Source organism: Hyla sarda, chromosome 7 (genome assembly GCF_029499605.1).
Source record: "Hyla sarda isolate aHylSar1 chromosome 7, aHylSar1.hap1, whole genome shotgun sequence".
Classification (NCBI taxonomy): Eukaryota; Metazoa; Chordata; class Amphibia; order Anura; family Hylidae; genus Hyla; species Hyla sarda.
In genome coordinates, this window is record NC_079195.1 from 127,643,330 (window position 1) to 127,669,319 (window position 25,990).

At 43.5% G+C, this 25,990-nt stretch overlaps 1 protein-coding gene across 1 annotated transcript in view; it reads right to left on the bottom strand.

The window, feature by feature from the left end:
* The window catches only part of CDH23 (cadherin related 23), a 1,135,250-nt gene that overhangs the window by 463,952 nt on the left and 645,308 nt on the right, over positions 1-25,990 (bottom strand). The gene's annotated exons all lie outside the window — the stretch shown is intronic.

The following is a 25,990-nucleotide window of genomic DNA, read 5'->3' on the forward strand; positions in this document are numbered from 1 at the left end:
TATCTGTCATTAGCAAAAACTTTTTATATAATGTAGATAATACCATTATATATACATTTTTATATACATTGGTTAAAACATGTATTTTTTTGTCCCTACAGCTAGTGTCTATGTGTCTCTGTGAGGAGACCAAATACAGGAAGTGTGGATGGACAAGCAGGGCTCTGTGCACTGAGGACAAGCAGGACTCTGTACACGGAGGACAAGCAGGGCTCTCTGCACTGGGGACAAGCAGGACTCTGTGCACTGGGGACAAGCAGGGCTCTGTGCAGTGAGGACAAGCAGGGCTCTGTACACGGAGGACAAGCAGGGCCCTGTACACTGAGGGCAAGCAGGGCTCTGTATACAGAGGACAAGCAGTGCTCTGTACACTGAGGACAAGCAGGGCTCTGTACACTGAGGTCAAGCAGGGCTATGTGCACTGAAGACAAGCAGGGCTCCGCACACTGAGGACAAGCAGGGCTCTGTACACTGAGGACAAGCAGGGCTCTGTACACTGAGGACAAGCAGGGCTCTGTACACTGAGGATAAGCAGGGCCCTGTACTCTGTGCACTGAGGTTCTGTGACATGACACCCCCCCCCCCCCCCGGCTCACACAGGAGGATGATTGACAAGCCACGAGCCTGCACAGAGCCCTGCTTGTCTGGAATTCACTTCCTGTATTTGGGCTCCTCATAGACACACACAGGCAATAGCTGCAGGGACAGCATTTTTTCACCCAAAAATATGCATATTTTTAACCAATGTCTATTACAAATATACATATAATGGTATTATCTACATTATATAAAAAGTCTTTGTTAACGACAGGTACACTTTAAGTCAGACAGGGTTCTGTGGATGTTTTAGCCATATAACTATTGGTTTATGTCACTGGAGCAAAATATAAAGTTTTTCCTTGGTGTAGATATTCAACTGGAGACTGGAGGCTGTAAAGTTGTAAGGTTTGCCATTCTACATAATCCATTTAACCATCAGTAGCTGATGACCAACCACATACTGAGCCTCAGGAATAAGAAATTGTTCTAGCATAAATGGTCTATCTTATTATAGTAAAAGAAATACTAATATAGATAAACTTCAAGTAAAAACCACTTGTAACCAAAGTCAAGGGACAAAATCACCAGCAAAATATCACCTGGTAGAACATAAACTGGGAATTTGAGACACAAGAAAAAGTAGTATGCTTTGACAGGTCACCATTTTTTTCCCCAATAGCTTAATGCAGGAAAAGCCCTTACAAGGGACCTGTCATCACTTTCCTACTGCCTAAACCTTGAGTCATCGGGCAATTTCTGGTAGCTTCTTCCTTCCCAACCAGTCTTCATTCAAAGATCTTCCATGTTTTGGTATAGGGAGAGATCAATTTTAGGCAAAAGCAGGAAAAAGCCAATGGGGCTGTGGTTCAGGCAGCATGAATGTGAAAACAGGTGCCCTTTAAATGACTATATTTGTTACTACTTGTTAAATATTCTTATGCAAATATAGGTTTATGGAAGGGCATATAGTGGTTTTTTTTGTCATTTAAAACCTGAATAATAACTTGTGTAACATGAATTTCTCCATACACATTTTTTGCTTCCTATGTATCAAACCAGGCACTGAGAAAGAGAGAAAAATAAAATAAAATAAAATCTGTATACACATTTTTACATCATGTAGATCAGATCCCAGTGTTGGAAACAAAAAAATGATAAAATCAATGTATAAATAAAGTAAAACCAGCGGCGTAGCTATAGAGGTAGCAGAGGTAGCAGTCGCACTGGGACCCTGGTGCCTTAGGGGTCCCCAAAGCACATCTGCTCCATAAGAGACCAGTCCTATAAATGGCATATGGGGCCCTATTGCAGATTTTGTATCAGGGACAAGTAGCTACAAGTTACGCCTCTGATTAAAACTAATTTTATTTGACATGGATTAATGATCAGGGATTGATAACAAATTTGGTGGCCTCCTCAAAAGGCTTGAAGTGAAAACTGGTATCTAAGGAACTGTCAGTACCTAAACTCCTAATTCATCTTCTCTGCTATCAGAGAATGTTTGTACAATCTAATAATCTGTGGAGTGTTAACAATTCTACAAGAACAGTATCAAAACATTTTTAAGGGTAGGTTGACACATACAGGATCCTGCCCATCCAGATTAGAAGCTGTTCAATCATTTAGTTTACACTGAAATCTGCAGCAGAAAATCCTGCACATCAAATCCTGCGCATCAAATCTGCGTACGTGTGAACCTACCCTTAAAGGATAACGCCATGCTGTAACAACTTATCCCCTACCCTAAGGATAGGGGATAAGTGTTAGATCGAGGGGGGACCGACCGCTGGGGCCTCTCTCGAACGGAGCCCGGCTCCCTGCATGAATCAAGCATTTTCGACCACAGCACAAAGCTGCGGCCGACACGCCCCCTCCATGCACTTCTATGGCAGAGCCGAAGATTGCCGAAAGCAGTGCTCCGGCTTTCCCATAGAGCTGCATGGAGTGGACGTGTTGGCCATAGCTTCTTGCAGTGGTCAACATGCCCCATTCATGCTGAGAACTGGGGAGCTGTTCAGGAGATCGCGGGGGGCCCCAGCGGTCGGACCCACTGCGATCTTACACTTATCCCCTATAAGTTGTTACATCCGTGAGTTATCCTTTAATACTGTCTAATTTTTAGGCTAAACAGTCAAATATATATCAGACCTGCTTATGCTGTTTAATACATTTGGTGTATTTTCAGGGTATGTTAAATTGCACCCTCAAAATAATATACAATAGTATATTCACTTGCAATATGTATAACTCACTTGATCTATGTAAAGTTGATCTATGTTTGTTGAAATGTTCTGCCTTGGCCAGTGAGTGGCTGAGAGGCATTGTGACACTTTGGGCCCCATAGTAATTCCAGGCCCGGGCATCACGATTTCTGAGCGTAAGAGAAGCTCAGCCGGGGACTGGAGTGGTCACTGAAGCCACTGCTGGAGCGCAGAAAGTAAGTAAAAGTTTGTTTTTTAAATGCTTTTAACTGCCCAAGCCCTGAAAAAGACTCCTGCTGGATAACCTCTTTGAGTCCCATTCTTGCAAGATTCTACAAAATGTAAAACTTGGATACACTTTAAACCCTGAATGTGGTGAACAAATTATAATAATAATAATAATACATAGATCTATATTCAAATAAATTTATTTTTTTATTAATAAAATGTATGATCTGCATGGGAAGAAGAATTACAACAGTGGTTTAAGATACAGTGTACAGTGTGGGCTAAATACCAGTACACTTAATCAATTGTTCAGTCAACAATTGGCTGAATTATTGGGAAAACTGAGAATCAATGATTAATTTACCATACACAAGGATTCATACAATAACAGGTGAAGCTATGGGAGAAAGGTATTCCATAAGTCACTGAGGCATACTTGACCATGAAATGAGCATGACGATACTCTGCAGACATACAGCAGTAAATGGGCTATGAATACATTGCATAATCAAATTCTTTAGATACTCAATGGAAGAGAGACTAGATAAAAACAGCTGTTTCTAATATTTTTATAGCTAGAAGAGACTGAAGATGTGTAGGTCAGCATGAGAAGACCATATAGTGGCAGAATAACACAGCGTGGAGGTGGCGCCATCATGAGGACTACATATAGTGGCTGAATGACACAGCCTGGAATTGGGGGCAGCATAAGGAGAACATATAGTGGCTGAATGACACAGCTTGGAGGTGGCGGAAGCATAAGGAGACCATGTAATGGCTGAATGACACAGCATGGAGGTAGCAGAAGCATGAGGAGACCATATAGTGGCTGAATGAAAAAGCATGGAGGTGGCGGCAGCATAAGGAGACCATATAGTGGCTGAATGACACAGCTTGGAGTTGGCCTGGAGTTGTAACTTGCCCTAAAAAGGGCGTCCCCACACAGGAACCTCTCCCCATTTCCCCCTACAAACGCTGTCATTTCCCAGGGTTTTTAAGTGGAAATAGAGAGAGCTTCCTGTGTGGGGTTGCCCTTTTTAGCGAGAAGGGAATTAATAGGGCGAGAGTAGGGCCTTACAGGGGAAGTTTTTACCCCCACCTGATACAATGGACATTACTTTGTTCCCTTCCACCTTTTCGAGGAAATTGTTACCTGTCTTAAAAAGGGCGGCCCCACACAGGAACCAATCCCTATTTCCACCTAAAAACCCTGAGAAATGGCAGTGTTTGTAGGTGGATTTGCATTGAGGGGCGGGACATGACGTGAAATGACGGGGTGGGATGTCACGAGGGTGCGGGCATGAACATGGTAGCCCGCACAGCGTTCGGAACTCAATGTTCCGGACGCTGGGTAGCAGAGTAACCCTTTAAGACTTTAACAGGAACAAAATAGTACACCACTTAGATGTACGTATGTGGCGTGCACTTATGAGGGGAGGACAATGTGCTCCACTACGCTTAAAACAGTATTTGTCTACAACACCAGCAGGTGTGTACTTTTGCCTGGCCTTTCACAGTATTTAGGCCCTTAAGACTTTAACAGGAACAAAATAGTACACCACTGAGATGTGCGTATGTGGCATGCACTTATGAGAGGAGGACAATGCGCTCCTGTACGCTTAAAACTGTATTAGTGTACAACATCAGCACTACACACCAGTGCTGCAGCACATAGTCGCGGTGTACTACTCCCAAAATTGCACTCTCTCTCCATCTCACTCCCTTCCCTATCAGTGCTTCTAGGCTGGATTTGGGCTTGAGGTGAATTGCTGCTGTAAAAATGCTTTTCTGTGCAACACACTGCTCTCTGTCCCTCTCTCTGCAACAGAACACTGACTTGATTAGGAGGTGAATCGCTGCTGGAAAAATGCTTTTCTGTGCAACACAGAGCGCTGACTGTCCCTCTGTCTCTCTCTCTGCAATAAAAGGCTGAAGTGAAGTAAAGATGGCTGCCGATTATATAGGGCTGTGACATTGCAGAGGTTGCTGGCTGCTGATAGGCTGCATGCTGCATGTGATTCAGGGTCATCTCGCTGTCCCTTGTTCCCACCTTTCCAGGATTCCTTTCCCCATGTCCTAACATGTGGATCCGCCATTTTAGATGCCCTGAAGCCTAGACCGCACTAAATGCAGTTTAATTAAGCGATTTGCGTGATCGAATGGCGGCGATATTCACATTCAATCTGAATCAAATTTTTCTGAAATTCATAACGAATTCGGATTTGTAAAATTCGATTCGCTCATCCCTACTGCTTTACAATGTATGCTTTGCCAGTAGACTTTACATAAAAGTATTTGCTTTTCGTGTTATAGTTTTAATATGTTTAAAAATATACTTACTATTTTTTATAGTTATAGTGTTTTAGTGTCATAGCATTTTGTGGGTAATAATGTAATCACGTGCAATTTTTTACACATTATTTACAAGTTACCATTGTGTGTAAATAGTCAAAACCTATACTGTACGTAACAGTCTAGAGTCACTGAATATTTATTAGAAGTCCATTCAAGTTTCAGTGTCTCTTCTATGTGTGTGAAGCAAGCCATTTGAATAGCCTTAGTAAAGCCTTAGTAAAGTCTGCTCAATGAGAGGGAAGTTTTACAGTAAAACATCAAATATAAGTGTCTGATCTGTCGTTAGAAAAATAGGAAAACACTTTAAATTGGCCTGGCCAGGCATTGTTTTAAAAGGAATTTATTGTGAGAAAGCTGCCTATTGTTTACATTATTTATTTATTTATTTTTCATGTCAAACAATAAGACTACAGCAGATTTATCAACAGAACATATGCCTTGTTGATGCATTTTGCTTACATTCCATTGGGGAAGAGACCGGCACAAGGCTCACATGGTGAGTCAGTATTAATAAATCTCCCCCAATGTCTCAACTGGGCATATATTTCAATGGCTTGTTGCTGAGCAACTGGAAAACTGACCCAACTACAGATGAAAGGCAAGGTCAAAGAATAAAAACTCTATAACTTCTCTATTGTATTCAATGCAAAAGAGAGAGAGTGGGAAATGAAGCATTGCTGTAACTGGGTGGGTAATACTACAGTATCTAAAAGAAACCTTGGTCAGTCCATCGAGCTGAAAAGAAGAAAGACTGTACATCAAGAATGATTCTTTTTTTGTTTGTGGAAACAACTAGGATAATTTTGTAGCATTTTTTCTATAGGAGGTATTGTAAGTGAGGAAGTATTGCAGTTAAAATCATGACTGAAATGTCTATAAATGGAGGGGGGGATTCTGCATGTTAGATCAATGTTTATATGGGCCGCCATTGCTTGAATGGAGCGCCAAATGTCACAAAGGTTACAAATGTATTCTGAGAAATAAATGAGAAACTTGACAAGAAGCTCAGAAATGACCTCATTCAAAATTAATCAGGAGACAGTGAAAACTGCTCAATACACACTTCACTATAAAGGACATTTAAAATGTTTTACTTGTTGCAGAGCAACACTGACAAAAGAGATTAACCCTGCTGAGCAAACATACAGTAGGTAGTCGTAAAGCATACCTATTAACTCGAATAAAAAATTATGCTTGCATGTGTAACTCATGTTAAGGATGTAGAATATTTACATGTCTTTTATTGTGTCTAGGTTCTTTATTTGGCTCACAAATCCCTCTTTTCTGCTGCTCACTCATTCTGACATCCACTGCTCAGACAGATGGCTGTCCAAGGAAAGCACTGAGCCCACCCTCACTTACCATGCATTCACTTTCTCCCTGGGTCTGCAGGGCAGTGCTGTCTCTCTTTAGGCAGCTCTGTGATCCCCTGCTATCTGTTTTCAGAAAAGAGCTTGATAGACTGGACAGGAGTAAGCAGAGAGGAGTGCTAGCCCCACCCTTACTTTACCAGACTTTGACCAAGCCTGTGTTTCAGCTGGGACAGATGCAACCATTTCATCAGACCCATAAAGAAACATTGGAACCAGAGCTAAGTCAGGTTCCACCCTGTTTTCAGATAAATTGATCCTTGGTGAAAGCAACCCCAAAGTTTGGAGTGGTACAGGAACAGGTAAATAAAGTGTGTGAGCCTTTCTGAAGAGTCTGACAAAACTGTGCCACTAGAGCTCTGACTTCCCTTAAAATATAAACATTTTGCTGGAGCTGGTGTTAAGTGTTAAAAAAAAAACACCTTGGAGAAGGTAGGGTGGAAACCAGTAGGTGACTTACTGCTGATTGAAAATCGCATGGCACATAAGGTCCTGTTCACATTACGTCACTGGCCATTGTTGGAAGTATATACCTTAAATTCCTTTTAATGTATACAGAGCCCTGTGGCATATCCTTTTGTAAAGGGGAACCCTTGTAAAAAGAGTGTGTTACTGAGTACTGTTACATGGAATAGATTAGTCTATTGAATGTCCCCATTCTTTATTTTTTTAGCCTCATTCTTAAAAGATTTTACAAAATGTAAAATATAAATTAACTGTGAACCCTGAATCTAGTGAACTAATTTTACCATTACAATTGATGTATTTATATTTCAACAGAACTATTATATAAAATGTATGATGTGCATAGGAAGAAGAATTAAAACACTGGCTTAAGATACCCAATCATGTGTAGAGTGTATGCTAAATTCCAGTAGATTTAAAGGGGTATTGCAGGAATTTTATTTGACTATGCTAGAGGTGCTGTAAAGTTAGTGTAGTTCATAATATAGTGTCTGTACCTGTGTGTGATGGTTTTCTCACAATTCTTATGTGATTTTCACTCCAATATTTATTTTTATCAGTATACAAAAGGACTGTTGCCTCAGATTTTTCCCAGGTTGCAATGCGGCCGAGACCTGACATCACTAGTCAGCTGATGACAGGGAGCCTGTCTGCTTCAATGGGTGGAGGGATCGCTTGGTGGGAGAGAGATCAATCCGCAACTAATGCAACAGCTGTAGGCACCCTGATTGAAAACCACAGGTCTTTTGAATGGATGCAGCTCATTTGTGTTTCAATGGGTGTGGTGGCTGATGTGTGTGGGGGGGGGAGGAAAATAGAATTATGGCCATTTAGCCCCAAGACAAGCGCAGATCCTTCCTAAGCATGTCCATTACTGTCTGCCAGGTAAGTACTAAAATCACCTTATGGTCCGACCAGTGCTCTCTGCTAACACTTCTGTCCGTGTCAGGAACTGTCCAGAGCAGGAGAGGTTTTCTATGGGAATATGCTTCTAATCTGGACAGTTCCTGACACGGACAGAGATGTCATCAGAGAGCACTGTGGTCAGACTGGAAAGAACTTCACAATTTTCTCTGTAGTATACAGCAGCTGAAAAGTACTGGAAGGCTTTAGATTTTGAAATAGAAGTAATTTACAAATCTGTTTAACTTTCTGGCACCAGTTGATTTGAAAACATTTGTTTTCCACCTGTTTCCACTGGAGTTCCCCTTTAAGTCTTTGCAGGAAGATAGTATAATGCGATCCCCATAAACTACAGAGAAGATATGTCAGTAGGATACTTGCTGGACAGTTTATTCACGACAAACTGGCTTGCTAGCTGTGAACAGCTCAGAGTGATATGTCTCGAAGCTCTTGAAAGATGAAAGTTAAATATCTGTAGGTGAATAAGATCTTCTCTAGCACATAATGATCTTCTGAGGTGAGAATGATTACATGACAGTTAATTCCCAGGAGAACATTGCCATAAATAGCTGGTATTTACAGGACTTAGCTTTTGATCTGAAAATTCACTCAGAAACAAAGACATTTATCAGAGCATTTCAGTGTGAGGTGAGAAATATTCTTCTCATCCTCTCTGTAACATAATCATGATGCTTGTAAAAATGGATAATACTTAAAACTTGAAAAATGCACCAATGGTACTTTTTAGTACACAACGTACACAATTCAGATAATGATTAGGAAATGCAGGTCCATGGTATAACCCTCTCCAAAGACGTCAACATATGAAAGGGTACACATGATCTCAATGCATTTCCCCTGTACATGCCACGCAGGCAAATACTGCATTGCAAGCCACAACAATGTATGTGGTAAAACCACATATGACACAAAATAATACATGTACGGAAACTTTCAACTGTGGGAAAATATTCTATATAAGGCTAAATTCACACTGTGTAAAATTTCCTGATGTATTTTATGTTCCACTTTCTTCTTCTTCTTTCAGCCGGTCATGTATGAAAATGAACATGTAAAATCAAATACGTTTGGAAAGTATACCTGATGTGAACGTAGCCCAAGGCTATACTCAATCCACAGAAGAGAAATGGTAGGTACTCACTGAGGACAGTACAAAAACTGTTCTTTTATTTGTCAGTATAACAATTCATAGACAAAGCTGGACCTGGTATTAATGGGTCCAGATATGTCTGTGGGTTGTTCCTCACAATAAAAGAAAAATATTTGCACCATCTTCAGTGAGTACCTACATTTATCTTCTGTGGATTATTTCATTGGAGCTTGCTTCCTCTAAGGGGTAGTGCTTCTTTAGAGGGGTATACTGAGCAAAAACCTTTTATCCCCTATCCAAAGGATAGGGAATAAGATGTCTGATCACGGGGGGCCCACCACTGGGACCCCCCATGATCTCCCTGCAGCACCAACGTTCTATGCAGGAGCTGCGTCTCCAGTTTCGGAAACCTCCGGGTTTCCGGGACTGGGGACGTGACGCCATCATGCCCATAGACATGAATAGAGGGGGCGTGGCGTGACATCACGTCCCCAGTCACGGAAACCCGGAGGTTGCCAAAATTGGAGACTCTGCTCCCGCATAGAACGTGGGTGCTGCAGGGAGATCGCGGAGGGTCCCAGCGGCGGGCCCCCCGCAATCAGACATCTTATTTCCTATCCTTTGGATAGGGGATAAAAATGTTTTTGCCCGGAATACCCGTTTAAGGACTGTTTGCATTTTGTTTGGCTTCAACAAATGGTTTGCATGGCTTCCACTCTTGGTTTGATGTTCAAGGATTTATCTATTTCTTATAGGATTTAATTTACACTAAGGCAAATTTACAAAAAATTCTAATAAATTAAATCAGTGCCCCATTGGTTTCAAGGACCTATATGAGTGATAGAAATCTCTGTACACCATTGTGCGCTATGTTGGTTCTATATAAAAAGAATAATAATAATATTTATAATTTACTAGTGCAGACAGATTTAACTTGCATAAGATTTATCAAAGTGGCTAAAAACTGGTTGCAATCAGTCAGCATTTGGCCCAGAAGCTGATATTCAGCATGCCAAGGTGAATTGCAGAAATCTTGAAAAGGAATGGTCAACACTGTAAATATTAGGTCTTTGCATATATTTGATATATTTGCTAATAAAAGTAATAAAATGATCTAAAAACACTGGGAAGCAGCAAAAAGCTAAATTTCCCAGAACTTATGGTCACTCATAACTGTACATTTTAGAGTTAAATGAAAGGAAAAAAATTAAAAGCAAAAATAAAAAATGTGTCCTTAAGGCCCAAACAGGCTGGGTTTTTGAGGGGTTAATTGCTATTTTCCACAACTTTAGGACTACATTTTTATGCATCAGCTTTAGTAAATCTGCCCAAATGTGTTTATGCCCTATGTTTGGTGTATGAACTAGGAAAACTCTAAGGACATTTGACAAACATAGGGATAACATTTACATAACATATATACACATAGGTGTAACGCCTGCGCTCCGCTCTGGACACGCCTGCCGTGAGTGCTCTCTGCTTATGTCCCCGCTGCCGGCCAGGCTGGGATTCACATCGCGGGACACGCCCACATGCGAATCCCAGCCCGTCACTCACCTCCCTCATTTGCCGCCTCTCCGTGTCCTTGCAGCCCCGGTACGCTTGTGAGTTCTTACTCTCTGGGTAGGATCCTTAACCCCTTAACCTCCTGCGCCGTAATCCCGAGCGTGACTCGGGGTTAATTTTCCCTGCCAGGATCGGTAACCCCGAGTCACGCTCGGGGTAGAATTGCAGAGTTCCCGACCGGGCTGCATGATATATCGCAAAAGCAATGCAATATAGCGATGCAGCCCCGGGAAAACATGCGATTATCTGCTCTGGTCGGCTCCCGTTGCTGGCCAGAGCAGGTAAAGAAAAATACTAAAAGTCAGTGTTTCCCTATCAGGGGGCCTCCAGCTGTTGCAAAACTACAACTCTCAGCATGCCCGAACAGCCAAAGGCTGTCCGGGCATGCTGGGAGTAGTAGTTTCACAACAGCTGGAAGCCCCCTGTTAGAAAAACACTGAGCTAAGTGTAAAAGGAAAAAGGAGTAAAATAAAAAAAAAACTTTTGCTTACCTACTCCCGGTCCCTGCAGATGTCGTTCCCCTCCGTGCGCTCTGGTCCCTGCTCACTTCACTATTCATCTTGCAGGACCTTTCACTTTTCAGCCAATCACAGGCCACAGTGGTGTAAAGCCTGTGATTGGCTGAAGGGGAAAGGGCTTGTTCTGCAGCAAATACACTAGGTTTGAAATCTGCCCGGCAAACCCAGTGTATGCTGCTACAGGACAAGGTGAGAAGGGGGGAAGAATGTGACAAAGGGGGGAATGTGACCGAGGGGGGGATGTGACAAGGGGGGGGAATGTGACAGGGGGGAATGTGACAGAGGGGGGATGTGGCAGAGGGGGGGATGTGACAAGGGGGGGGAATGTGACAAGGGGGGGATGTGACAGAGGGGGAATGTGACAGGGGGGAATGTGACAGGGGGGAGGAATGTGACAGGGGGGGGGAATGTGACATGAAGGGGGGGAATGTGAAAAGGGGGGATGTGACTGGGGGGGAGGGGAATGTGACATGAAGGGGGGGGATGTGACAAGGGGGGGGTGTGACAGGGGGAGGGGAATGTAACATGAAGGGGGAGAATGTGACAAGGGGGGAATGTGACAAGGGGGGGAATGTGACAAGGGGGGAAGAATGTGACAAGGAGGGGGGGGGATGTGACAAGGGGGTAAGAATGTGACAAGGGGGGAAGAATGTGACAAGGGGGGGGATGTGACGGGGGGGGATGTGACAAGGGAGAGGGGGAATGTGACAAGGAAGGGGGAATGTGATGGTGGAGATGTGAAATGGGCGGGGGGGAGATGTGAGATTCAGTGCAAAAAATTGAACCGCTTTTGGTACAAATTTCCAGACAGAATCATACCGCCAGGGAGGTTAATAAAGTCTACACCTGCACCCTGTCCTTAAATATCAGCCCCTCCCTTGTTTCCCTGCCAGATCTTTGGTTACCTTGTGCCTGAGAGAAAGTCTGTCCCTGTTACCGTGTACCTGCTCCTTGTTACCTTACCTCCCCTCTACCTGTGTTACCTGCTCTGACCTACTGCCATCTAACCACGTCCTGCCAGTCTCTTTCTGTGCCACGCCACCTACCAGCTACCTGTGTGAACGAGTCATGCCAGGAGTCATCCCGCTTTGCGGCGGGCTCTGGTGAAAACCAGAGGCACGTTAGACTCCAGTCCCTGGCACGGCTGACGTCATCATCCACACAGGCCATGTGACAGGGGGGGAGGGGAATGTGACATGAAGGGGGGGAATGTGAAAAGGGGGGGATGTGACAGGGGGGGAGGGGAATGTGACATGAAGGGGGGGATGTGACAAGGGGGGGATGTGACAGGGGGAGGGGAATGTAACATGAAGGGGGAGAATGTGACAAGGGGGGAAATGTGACAAGGGGGGAATGTGACAAGGGGGGGAATGTGACAAGGGGGGAAGAATGTGACAAGGAGGGGGGAGAATGTGACAAGGGGGAAGAATGTGACAAGGGGGGAAGAATGTGACAAGGGGGGGGATGTGACAAGGGAGAGGGGGAATTTGACAAGGGAGGGGGAATGTGACGGGGGAGATGTGAAATGGGCGGGGGGGAGATGTGAAATTCAGTGCAAAAAATTGTACCGCTTTTGGTACAAATTTCCAGACAGAATCATACCGCCAGGGAGGTTAATAAAGTCTACACCTGCACCCTGTCCTTAAATATCAGCCCCTCCCTTGTTTCCCTGCCAGATCTTTGGTTACCTTGTGCCAGAGTGAAAGTCTGTCCCTGTTACCGTGTACCTGATCCTTGTTACCTTACCTCCCCTCTACCTGTGTTACCTGCTCTGACCTACTGCCATCTAGCCATGTCCTGCCAGTCTCCTTCTGTGCCATGCCACCTACAAGCTACCTGTGTGAACGAGTCATGCCAGAAGTCATCCCGCTTTGCGGCGGGCTCTGGTGAAAACCAGCGGCACCTTAGACTCCGGTCCCTGGCACGGCTCACGTCATCATCCACACAGGCCCAGATGATCCACCAACTGCAGTGTCCTGTTATTATAGGGCTCCATACACCTCATCGAATAGCATGCCTTTGGCTGATAAAAATTTGTATTCCTTTTGATATGGCTATGCACTTGCTTGGTGCAATGAGTGTTAAAGCCTACCTCCAATAAATGTGATCAGGAGACAATGTTGCCGGAAGTCCCATAGACTTGCTCTGAAATTTGAACAGATATCCTTCCACCAGGACCGTCATCAATGGTATGGTATAACTTGCCTGGCCAAGCAAATGTTCTCTTAACATAAAGTATTTGCTTAACTCCCTACTCCTGTACTGATACGCCCCAAGTGAATCACAAACATACCAGATTGAGACAAATATGAGTTTTTTTTTTTTACATTTGCACATATACACACGGGCATTGGCATTGTCCATGGTTATGAGCCACACAGAAGTTACAATAGTAAAGTGAGGTGTCAGTTTCAAAGCTCTGATTTGAAAGTTTAGCTGTGAATTTTGTTCTAGCTTGGCAGTGATGTTAATGCTTCATGGAAGTTTTCTGCCACCTGGGCAAAGCTCTGTTCTGCCCCATTAGCAAAAGTAGCAAAATTGCCATCATCCCTCCAATCTGACCCTTCTTATGACCTATATCTCTTTCAAATGCTTTGAAGGATAGGGATCATGAAGCAAATGCAGCCCCTTGCATCTGTCCAAAGTCTTCCAGATGGCTGACATGGCAGTCTGCCAATTTTGCCAGTAGCTGAAAAAAAATACTAGAAGAGCAATAAAATATAGTAATATCTTATTTTAATAGGTCAAGTATAAAAAATATATTCTTTTTATGCAGGAGATATGAAAGCTTAAGAAAGAAAAAAGTTATCCAAAAAGTTTAAACACTTAAGTAGCACAGAGTGATCTCTCCTCTTTTGTGCCAAATCACCTGTTCTCTGTGGTGTATTTCAACTTCAAACCAAATATATTCTCAAGTATGCATTATACTTGGCTTTTAGATCTCACAAATAGTACCAGAGAAGAAAGTAGACTTCTCTACAACATCTCATCAGCCAAGTCCTTTCTGGTGAGAGCCCTTGTAATCACTGCAGCAATCACTCACAATTCAACAAAAAATCAATCCATCATTTTCATTAAAGTGTGTTTATAGGGGTTTAGATCTATAGGTAATTTACAGTATGGTCTATTTAGGCACTGATATGTTTGCCATTATAAAAAGTAAATAATACAACATTCTACAAAGGTTTGGAATAAGTTACACAACTGTTATGGATTAGCAGTTTAAAGGGAGTCGGTCAGCAGAGTTATGTTGCTCGAAGAACAAGCAGCATCAAATCCCAACAGGTCCCCTTGTCGCTGACAACTTACAGTAGTTTTACTCTCAAACTGTGGTCTTAGTTGTGGCATTGGGGAAGTGTTCAGGAGGCCGTCTCTTCAGCTTCCCCTTGCTTGATTGATAGGAGTTTCCCAGCTTTTTGTATGGGCAGAGACTTCTGGTAAGCAGAAGCTGGGAAACCACCTACTGGACACCTCCACTGGGTCAGACCTCGGGGTAAAATATTTTTCACTCAGATAATTTATTTAGTATTATCTCTTTTATCACATAACATTATTAAACATTAAAAACAAGTACGTACTACAAACATGGGCTTATTCAGTGATACAATGGTACAGATGAAAGAATGCCCTGCCCATGAGGGCTTATGATGCACAAAAGAATAGAGACAGCTGGAAGACATGGTTTAGACACTTCCTTTACATGTAGTATTGAGATGATTATTGAGGTTTGTTTATTTGTGAAGAGGTAGATTAGGAAGAAAGAAGAGAGGTGACAGGGTTTTGAATTTCAGAATATGAGCAGATAGAAATCTTAAATAAAAGGGGTAGTGATAAGACAAGAGAACAATGAAGGTCTTTCCAGGACCAGAGATAAGATTCTAGTTGGGAGGGTGCTGTGAAATTAGGGTACAGATACAGAAGTGAAGAGGTTATGAACAGCTTTATTTGTTATTACCTGTTTTTGGAACTTAGTAGTAGATAGTCAGCTAAGGAACATGAGCTTGTATTTCCACTGATTGTTATTTTGGCACTAAGCTCAACAATAAAATATTCTATAGTCAGTTTATGTTGCAGTGGAAACTGGCAGATTGACTTTAACCCCTTAAGGACAAGGCCCACTTTGTTCTGAAGGACACAGGCAATGTTGATAGTTTTTTTTTACTCCTCAAATTCTAGTCAAACTTTTCTAAGTATGCTTAAAATTGCCCTATCCTGACTTCTATAACTTTTTCATTCATTTGTATGGATGTGGCTTTTTTTTTTAGATGGAATTTTCTAATCACTTTTTATAAAAATAAATATCTGATATATAATGTGAACAAAATCAGCATTTAAAAAAAACAAAAAAAAAAAAAAAACATTTACCGCACAATATTGTAAACATTATGTTTTAATAGTGTGGACATTCCTGCTTAAAAAAAAAAGCTTAAAAGCTTTCTTTCAATTCTGAATGACATCATCTCTGTATTTAAAACCAGTATTACAGTTCGGTCACCAATATGCAATATCGATGGCTTGTGTTGCTCTTTTATAAGTCGCAATTTACAAAGACAAGATGTTTGGTGGTTATCTGATATAGTTCTGTAATTACAGTTATAAGAAGGGAATATCTAGATCTCATTATTTTTGAGCGCACCATGCAACTAACTTTACAACAGTACAAATCCTTGCACCATCCTAAAAATCTTTAAACTGCATTACTTCTTAATTCGGAGCATAGCAAGATTTTCTCTATATCAACTTGATAAGTAAGTGATAATGACCTTAAAATAACTCTTTCCAATTTCAATGAGAATAGACTCTTATTCTGTAGCTCGTGATTAAAATGTCTGTAGTTCATCAAGAAAACTATTAATGTAAAATGCTTCTGCTCACTTTTCCCAGCAAAGGAACTCTTAAGATTAGCAAGTCACTAACGCTATATTGAGATAACAACCAACATTAAATATATTGATGGATCATGGGAATAGTAGACTTTTAGACTGATTCCATGGTATCTTGGACTAAAAAGAGATTGTTGGTAGAAGTCAGAAGTACTGCAGAGCCACATATTGAGGGTTTGGCAAGAACTCCTGCAGCCCTGTGGCTGGAGGATAACACATTATTTTGAAGGCAGAATAGAAGATCAGTAGTACTGTTAGGCTGAGTTCACATGTATCAGGCATCCGGCATAGTGGGCATCTCAGGTACGATACTGGAACCACCCCGAGTCAGCCAAGCCTACTTCATCAGTCCTACCCTCAAGAGTACATTTTAGAGGGCAGAGACGTCAACTTGGCATCCTTGCTGATCGCCACACATGATGTCAAGGAAAATAAGGTCGTGTCATGTGGAGAGTTTTCAGTCATGTTCAAAAGCAAGGACGCCAGATTTAGTCGGAAATTAACAATTCCGGAATTTGTGATAGGCTTTAGCATGTACAGCGACGTCATATGCACCGTGAGGCCTGACAGGAAAGAGGAGCTGGATGCTTACCTGCTCTACGTCAGCAATCTTTGCTACAGATATGGTGGCACAGCATACTACGACTATCACAAGTCGTTTTTAGCCAAGGTAGCGGCCACCTTGGCTCAGTTTGCGTACGCGACGAACTGGTCAAGGATAGACAATGAGATCTTCTGTCAGCACTTTGCGGGCTTAAGGGCACCGGCTTGCGGTTCATGTCAGTCCATTTCCCACACGGCGGCTTGGTGCGATCTCGACCCCAGGGAGGCCTCGGTGGGAAAGGGAGCTGGCACGTTGGCAGGCACGGGCCCCAAGAGCATACCGAGCAGCGACAGGTTGGGGAGACCAGTCCATTACTTAGGGAGCAGTCAAATTTGCAATAACTTCAACGCCTCCACGTGCAACTACAATCAGTGTAGGCTCCTTCATGTGTGCTTTAATTGCTATCGAGCCCATCCAAGGGCGGTCTGCCCCCAGAAAGTCCCCCAGGCGTGACTAGGTGTGGTCTGTGTTGCAGCCCTGGGGAGAATTCTGGGTGCACATCACGACCAAGCATGGGTGAAGTGGCTGTTGGACGGTTTCCGCCAAGGATTCCACACCGGTTTGATTGCCCTACCCCAGTCCACCTACGAGTGCGACAACCTCAGATCTGCCTCCCGTGACCCGGACACAGTGACGACGGAACTGCTCCAAGCAGAGGTAAACAAGGGCTTTGTCATCGGGCCCTTCTCATCACCTCCATTTGACGCCTGGAGGGTCAGCCCCATCTGCATTGTAGTGGGGAAATTTAATAATAAAAGGCATCTTATTTATGATTTGTCAGCACCTCATTCCTCCATAGTCAGTAGCCTCAACTGCCTAATTCTGTCCGAAGAGTTTGGGATGAAATACGGCTCCATAGACCAAGCCATCCAAATGATCTTGCAGTTGGGCACGGGGGTCTCCCTGTCCAAACTTGACATAGTGGATGCTTTCAAACTCTTGCCAGTAAGACAGGAGCTATGGCCGTGGTACGGCATCAAGTGGATGGAGAAGTATTACTTTGCGGTAAGGCTCACGTTCGGTTCGAAGAGCAGCCCATGGCTCTTTGACCAACTGGCCATAGCCCTTCACTGGGAACTGGAGAAAGTGGTGGGTTGCAAACACATGTTGCACTACTTGGACGACTTCTTACTGATCGAGCCACCAGGGGTTTCTCCATACCAGCTAAAGGAAGGATTGCAACTTTCAGACAGACTAGGAATCCCAGTGTCATCCAACAAAATAGAAGGGCCGACTAGTTCACTAACAATCTTAGGGATAGTTTTAGATGCAACCAGGATGGAGGCCAGGCTTCCTCAAGAGAAGTTAGAGAGGATCAGAGCGGTGATTCGTAGGTTCACTCGTTCTCAGGTTACCACTAGGGTGGAGTTACAGAGCCTTCTGGGCATGATGGCGTTCGCAATGAGGATCATCCCTCAAGGGCGTTCATTCGTGTCACGGCTCCTGGCACTTTTGTCTGCGGCTCCTTGCCAAGACAGTGTCGTTCACATCGATCACAAGGCAGTAGAAGATTTAATCATGTGGCAGGAGTTTCTGGACTCCTGGAATGGAGTATCATTTTTTACGGCAATGGAAAAAAAAGGGGGTATATCAGCTTACCCAGTCGTGTTCAAGATACATGAAATCGTGGCCCAATACACCTGAACCAGCGGGAGCTTCGGACGAGTCTCTGAGGCCAAGTCCTCAGGTGGAGCAATCAAAGAGGAAGGAAGGAAGTTCTGGCTCCCAAAGCTGGGTAAAAATTCCAAGTTTATTTCTTCATATAGAAACACGTTGGTGCGTTTTGTGTAGCTATTTTTTCTATGTTTTTATATTTGCTCATGTACTGGATTTTTATATGAAGAAATAAACTTGGAATTTTTACCCAGATTTGGGAGCCGGAACTTCCTTCCTTCCTCTTTGATATCATTTTTTACGCCTACAGTGACAGACCGCTCTCCAAGGGTGTTCACGGACGCTTCCTCAGTGTTGGGGTTTGCGGCCATCTTCGGTAACCATTGGGTTGCCGACCAATGGCCAGTACAGGTTAGCAGAATCCCAGGGTTTTCAACATGCTCCGCGATGTTCAAGATTTTCCCAATAGTGGTTGCAGCGCAGGTCTGGGGCGACAGCTGGTCTCGACAGTTGGTGACCTTCATTTGTGACAATTCTGCCACAGTGGAGATCTTAAGTAAGGGCAGGTCCAGGTCCCCACAGGTCATGAGGTTCCTCGGGAGGCTGGTGCAGTTGTCATTAGAGCACAACTTCCAGTTCACGGCCCAGTTCTTAGAAGGGTCGCGTAACATAGCAGCTGACGCCCTGTCAAGGAATAAAATCCGTCTTTTCTTTCAGGTGGCACCAGACGCAGATCCCATGGGCACAGCGGTACCCCCGTTCCAGTCCCTGGTGTTGGGTTAAGCCAGTATAGATGGCTGGCACATGAACTCATCACCAGTTCCCTCACAGCCAGAACTAAGTCCTGCTATCAGTTAGTTTGGGACACCTACCAGGGGTTCCTCTCCACACATCCAGAGGAGAACACTGATTACATATCATCACTTCTTAGCTTTGTCGCTTTTTGCCACTCTGCTTCATCACTGTCACACAGTACTATCAAAAAATATTTGGCAGGGGTGCAACATTTCATGTCCATGCAGCACCCGGGTAGGCCTTCGTTGTTTTCATCACATCCCATTAAAGCTATTCTCAGAGGGATCAGTAACGGGGCCCCTGGCAGAGGGCCCACTCATGTTCCTGTCTCCAGTGAACTCTTCAGGGGTATGTCGGACATGCTGGACACGTCCCCGTTTGGCTTACCCCTCAGTCTTACCATCAAGGCCATGTATCTAGGGTTTTACGGGTTCTTACGACCCGGTGAGTTCACATGCTCCACTTCAGGACAGGGGTTGACCAAAGGGCGATTGACTCGCAGGGGTAACAAGCAAGTGCTCACACTCCGGTCTACTAAAACCTCGAGACAAGAGGTCCAGGTGACTTACTTCCCTGCCGGACACAAACGGTGTCCAGTAGCGGTATTAGACAGTTTACAGCTAACACACCAGCACGCACCCCATAGCAGCCCACTACTCCCGGTCGGTAGCCTGCCGCTTTCAACAGTCACTTTTGTCAAACATATACGCACGCTAGTGGCGGCATCGTGGCACGATCCGAGAACTATATCAGAACATTCTTTTCACATGGGTGCGGCTTTAGCAGCCTCTCGGCACAATGTTCCAGCCCACTTGATTAAAGCTATGGGCAGGTGGAAATCCTTCTGCTTTGCTCGTTACATACCTGACCCTCATGTCAAGGTTGCCTAGGTCTTTACGTACTTATCTTTGTGAAATGTTAAACAACAAATAAAATACTTTTCCTAAATCATGTGTCTTTTGCCCTCTATAGTCATGCCCATGCTTTACGGTTTTGGCACACCACAGACCGTTAGGTTAGGTTGCTAGAACAATGTTGGTAAGTACGTTTCCATATAAGCCACGACCACAAGTGTTAAAGCCCTTGGGCTATATTTGTGGGAGGGGCGGTCTCCTATAAATACCCCTCTCCCACCTTAATCAGGGCGTATGTGGCGTTGTGCGAAACCCAGCCAAACCCTCCCTTATTAAAGACATTCCAAGGGGCATTCCCTCTATAGGCGTGCCTACGCTTTACGGTTTTGTCACACCACAGAGCGTTAGGTTAGGTTGCTAGAACAATGTTGGTAAGTACGTTTCCATATAAGCCACAACCACAAATAAACTTATCCCATATCCACAGGATAGGGAATAGTTGTCTGATCTGTAAAACAGGGCCCTGGCTCTCTGCATTGAATGGAACAGTAGATGGCAATAGCTCATTGTCTATGGGAGCACCAAAGATACATATGCAAGAAATGAAAAGTGTGTCGCGTACCACTCCAGTATCGCTTCAGTGCAGAGAGCCGGGGCCTCATTCATTCTAAAGATCAAGGGGGGGGGGGAGGGTATTTGGGGGCAAATCTGAGAACTCTGTAAGGGATGTAAACACTTTTTCCTATCAACTGCAGAATATTTAACTTTAGACATGGGCTAATATTTGTTTTAGAAATGTAAATTACAAGCTGATTCCATATTCTTCCCTTCAACGTTAAGTGAGTGATTTGATAATTTTTGACACTTTTAACCCCTTCCCGCAAATGGATGTGTATGCACACCATTTTTCCTGTGACTTAACGCAAATAGAACTGTATACACGTCCAATACATTTTCTATCACCATATCCGTTGGCATGGTGATAGAAACGTCATCTTAGCTGTTCTGGACAGCTGACCGATGACACTATGCAGCTGGGGACCAATCAGACTGGTCCCCTGCTGCTGATCGTTGTCATTAGTCAGTCAGTCAGTGACTGACTAATGACAAGGACTTGCGGGGTTCCGGGCTGATCGGGTCTCTGGCGACCCGATCGCCCAGAAAATAGGGATTTTCGGAGCGGTCAGAGACCGCTCCGATCATCCTGAAGGGTTAGGAGCGAGGTGGCAGCTGCCACCTCACTCCTAAACCGCTGCCATTGGTCGTTAGGGCTAGCGACCAATGGCAGGAGGGGGGCGGGAGGTTAAAGGTGAAATCCCCAGAGCGGGGGGAAGATGGTGGATGGTTCGGAAATCTCACCTCACACCAGGACCGACGATCGCAGCGGGACTGGCGGCAGGATCGGGACAGGCAGCGCGGGACCGACGGAGGCAGCGGCGGATGCAGCAGTAAAGATCAGCCGTAAGTAATCTTCACTGCTGCGTTCCAGGAGTTGCCAAACTACAACTCCCAGCAAGCCCAGACAGTCCAGGCATGCTGGGAGTTGTAGTTCTGTAACATCTGGCCCTTCAGATGTTGCAAAACTACAACTCCCAGCATGCCTTGACAGTCTGGGCATGCTTGGAGTTGAAGTTTTGCAACATCTGGAGGGCTACAGCTTGGACACCACTGAACAGTGGTCACCAACCTGGGACCCTCCAGATGTTGCAAAACTAACTCCCAACATGTCTTTTGGTGGTCTGGGCATGCTGGGAGTTGCAGTTTTGAAACAGCTGGAGGCACCCTTTTTGGGAAACACTGAGTTAAGTAACAAACTCAGTGTTCTGCAACCAGTGTGCCTCCAGCTGTTGCATAACTACAACCCCCAGCATGCACTGACAGCCAAAGGGCATGCTGGGAGTGTTAGTAGTATGCGGCCAGCTGTTGCATAACTACAAGTCCCAGCATGCCCTCAGTTGTCACTGCATGCTGAGAGTTGTAGTTTTTGCAACAGCTGAAGGCACACTGGTTGCAAAGTTTGTTACCTAACACAGTGTTTCGTAACCAGTGTGCCTCCAGCTGTTGCAAACTACAACTTCTAGCATGCACTGATAGACCGTACATGCAGGGAGTTGTAGTTTTGCAACAGCTGGAGGCACACTGGTTGTGAAACACTGAGTTAAGTAACAAACTCTGTGTTTTGCAACCAGTGTGCCTCCAGCTGTTGCATAAATTTAATGCATGGACGCATGCACGGACAGCCAAAGGGCATGCTGGTAGTGCTAGCTGGAGGTTTGTACATTCACACGGCCAGGGTCTACACCGAGCTTCTTGCTACAAGTTTGAGATGCAGCAAGTTTTCCGCCACAGCTCAAACTCCCAGCGGGAAGTTTGCTGTAGACCCCGGCCGTGTGAGTGTACCCTAAAAAACACTACACTATACTACATTATACAAAATAAAAAGTAAAACGCTACATACACACATACTCCTACACAGTCACCTCCCCCCCCCCCCCCCAAATAAAAATAAAAAATTTCTCGTATGACACTGTTTCCAAAACGGAGCCTCCAGCTGTTGCAAGACGACTCCCAGTATTGCCAGACAGCGATTGACATTCCAGGCATGCTGGAAGTTTTGCAACAGCTGGAGGCACCCTGTTTGGGAAACACTGCCATAGGGTATTTTTGGTATTGGAGGCATGTGTAATTCTTGCATCCGGTTCTGTCCTTATGCAATGCCCTTATTTAGTCCTTATGCGCTCTCTCACTTCGGAGCCCTGTCGTATTTCAAGGCAACAGTTTAGGGCCACATATGAGGTATTTTCGTACTCAGAAGAAATTGCCTAACAAATTTTGGGGGGGCTTTTACTCCTTTTACCCCTTGTAAAAATTTTAAATTTGGGGGAAAACCAACATTTTAGTAGGAAAAAAAATGTATTTACACATCCGACTTTAACGAAAAGTCGTCAAACACCTGTGGGCTGTTAAGGCTCACTGGACCCCTTGTTACGTGCCTTGAGGGGTGTAGTTTCCATAATAGTATGCCACATGGATTTTTTTGCTGTTCTGGCACCATAGGGGCTTCCTAAATGTGACATGCCCCCCAAAAACCATTTCAGAAAAATTCACTCTCCAAAATCCCATTGTCGCTCCTTCCCTTCTGAGCCCTCTACTGCGCCCGCCGAACACTTGACATACACATATGAGGTATTTCCTTACTCGAGAGAAATTGGGTTACAAATTTTGGCGGGATTTCTCTCCTTTTACCCCTTATCAAAATTCATAAACTGGGTCTACAAGAACATGCCAGTGTAAAAAAATGCAGATTTTGAATTTTCTCCTTCCCTTTCCTGCTATTCCTGTGAAACACCTAAAGGGTTAACACACTTTATGAATGTCATTTTGAATACTTTGAGGGGTGCAGTTTTTATAATGGGGTCATTTGTGGGGTATTTCTAAAATGAAGGTCCTTCAAATCCACTTCAAAACTGAACTGCTCCCTGAAAAATTCAGATTTGGAAAATTTTGTGAAAATTAGAAATTTGCTGCTATACTTTGAAGCCCTCTGATGTCTTCCAAAAGTAAAAATATGTCAACTTTATGATGCAAACATAAAGTAGACATATTGTATATGTGAATCAATATATAATTTATTTGGTATGTCTATGTTCCTTACAAGCAGAGAGTTTCAAAGTTCAAAAATTTTGGAATTTTTGAATTTTTCACCAAGAAATTATGCGAGTATTGTCGAAATTTTACTGCTATGTTAAAGTAGAATATGTCACGAAAAAAAAACAATCTCGGAATCAAATTCATAAGTAAAAGCATCCCAGAGTTATTAATGCTTAAAGTGACAGTGGTCAGATGTGAAAAAAACGCTCTGGTCCTTAAGGTGAAAATGGGCTTGGTCCTTAAGGGGTTAATTGATCTGAAAAACCTTATGTCATTAATTAAAATACTTTTAGTTAATTTGCCTGGGATGGAAGGCACTTCTTGTGGTGCTAACACAGGTAAATCTGCAGTGGTAAAACTGTATGACATTGTGCCGATTTTGGTGTGGATTTGCCACTGAAAATATTTAGAGTGAATTATATAAATTGTAAAAATAATAATAATAAGTTAATCTGCAGCTATGGATTTGTTCACTTTGTGTATTGCTCCTTTGAATCTTTAATTGGGAAAAGCTGCAACAAATCGGCAGTATATTTGCATTAATTTATATTTATTTATTATTATTGTTATTATTTTATTATTGATTATAAGGCTTGTGTCTGCTCACCATTCTGGTAATATTTATTTAACCAGAGGAATACATGTCTTTTTTTATTTTGGGCATTCTTTTGTGGTCATAAAGTATGATACTGGACTTGATTCTGTGCCTACATTCTAATAGCCATAAGATCATCTTTTATTTTACTTTCTTAAGTTGCACTTTAAAATAAATTAATATTTCAGAAGTCGGATTTTAAACGTGCTATGTCACTGTACTCTTCAGAGACGATTATGCTTGAACGAGAGTTAATACTATCTTGCTAGGTTTTAAACACTGTTTATATGGAATTCTAATAACTAACACTCACTATTCTATATATTGGATTTTTTGCTTACAGATGGCCATGACCCATTCTCCCCAACACTCTTGTGTAGAATTTAATGATCTATTGCTCGTTTAAAAGCGCGGCAGACCATTGACATTACTTGCAAACTAATTCCCTCATTGCACAGTCTGTAATTGCATTTATAAGTACTTATTTCAGTGATGGACAATGCTCGAGGAAAAGTGATTTTCTGGCATAGCCCAAAACAGTCTAGTAAAATTGCTAGTGGCGAAAATAACAGGATTGTGTGAGATAACTAATTGCCTAGATTTGTACTAGATCAACATCAATAAAAGTCCACTGCCATTTGGATAGGAATTTACAAAGGCAAGATATCCTAGAATATATTTACCATGACTCCTGGACAAGCCTGATGCTGCTGCAGGGCTAGTTAGTGTCCCAGTAAGCAGGGGAACCCTTATGGTGGGATTTTCAGGGGTCGTTTTTTTTTGTTTTTTGTTTTTTTTAATATTCAAAAATTCTTAAACAACCATATTACTGTCTTTCCCTGAATATAATACATCCCCCGAAAATAAGACCTATTGTTTCTTTTCCATTCTGGCTAAATATAAGGCCTACCCAAATATAAGGCCCCCTGAATATAAGAAAAAAAAATCAATTCGGACTTCAGTACCTTAGCAGCGGGCGCCGCCGCTCAGCTCATGGAGTGGCCGCAGCACAGCCCAAATTTCTCAGGCAGTGCACGGTCACTTTCAACAAGTGAGCTGAGGCGGCCAGCTCTCTGGATGACGAGTGACGACCCTGATGTTGCGCAGGGGGACATCACTCGTCATCCCAGAGCCCGTGCCGTCACACCAGGACTACGGTTGCCGCCTGCTCCTCGCTCTACGATGCGGAAATGTGAGGCACAGACACACAGGGGTACCTGGGGGGGATATCGCATGGTAAAGGGGGGTGGGAATGTGAGGTGAGGGAGGGAAGACTCATGAACCCCACTGGATTCTCTAGACTCCCCACTGAGGGGTAGGGAAGGGGGGGTAGAGACTAAATGATCCACTGTACACTGTGGATTCTTCTTCATGGAAAAATGACATCCCCTGAAAATAAGACCTAGCGCCTCTTTGGGAGCAAAAATTATATAAGATAGATGTCTTATTTTTGGGGAAACAGGGTATAAAAGGTCTTTAATTTTCATTGGTAACAACATATACAAAGTTTTTGAATCTGACAGTGCCCATTTTATAGTTAGTCAAAATCAAATAAACAGGGATAAAGTCACAATATTACATGCTGGGGGCCAAAATGTTCAGATTTTATATGGTATGACACAAAAAACATAAATGAGCAGTTTGGCCTTCAGTACAATTGTAGCACTCTGTGCTATGTATTAATATATGTGGATTTGCTATGAACGTTTCTGTAAAAGTTCCACCAGATGTAAACCA